This window comes from Nematolebias whitei, chromosome 21, assembly GCF_014905685.2.
Source record: "Nematolebias whitei isolate Nwh7 chromosome 21, NemWhi1, whole genome shotgun sequence".
NCBI classification, from domain to species: Eukaryota; Metazoa; Chordata; class Actinopteri; order Cyprinodontiformes; family Rivulidae; genus Nematolebias; species Nematolebias whitei.
Window position 1 is genome coordinate 32,404,876 of NC_056518.1, and position 497 is coordinate 32,405,372.

The window sequence follows — 497 nt, forward strand, 5'->3', positions numbered from 1 at the left end:
GATGTTGAGGCCAGTTGTACAGATGTTGAGGCCAGTTGTACAGATGTCGAGGTCAGTTGTACAGATGTTGGTCAGTTGTACAGATGTCGAGGCCAGTTGTACAGATGTTGGTCAGTTGTACAGATGTCGAGGTCAGTTGTACAGATGTCGAGGTCAGTTGTACAGATGTCGAGGTCAGTTGTACAGATGATGAGGTCAGTTGTACAGATGTCGAGGTCAGTTGTACAGATGTTGAGGTCAGTTGTACAGATGTTGGTCAGTTGTACAGATGTTGAGGCCAGTTGTACAGATGTTGAGGCCAGTTGTACAGATGTTGAGGCCAGTTGTACAGATGTCGAGGTCAGTTGTACAGATGTTGGTCAGTTGTACAGATGTCGAGGCCAGTTGTACAGATGTTGGTCAGTTGTACAGATGTTGAGGTCAGTTGTACAGATGTTGAGGCCAGTTGTACAGATGTCGAGGTCAGTTGTACAGATGTTGGTCAGTTGTACAGATGT

General features: G+C 46.1%; 1 protein-coding gene across 1 annotated transcript in view; it reads right to left on the reverse strand.

Annotated features, from left to right (window-relative positions):
* Positions 1 to 497, reverse strand: part of nin (ninein (GSK3B interacting protein)) — a 30,602-nt gene that overhangs the window by 29,456 nt on the left and 649 nt on the right. The gene's annotated exons all lie outside the window — the stretch shown is intronic.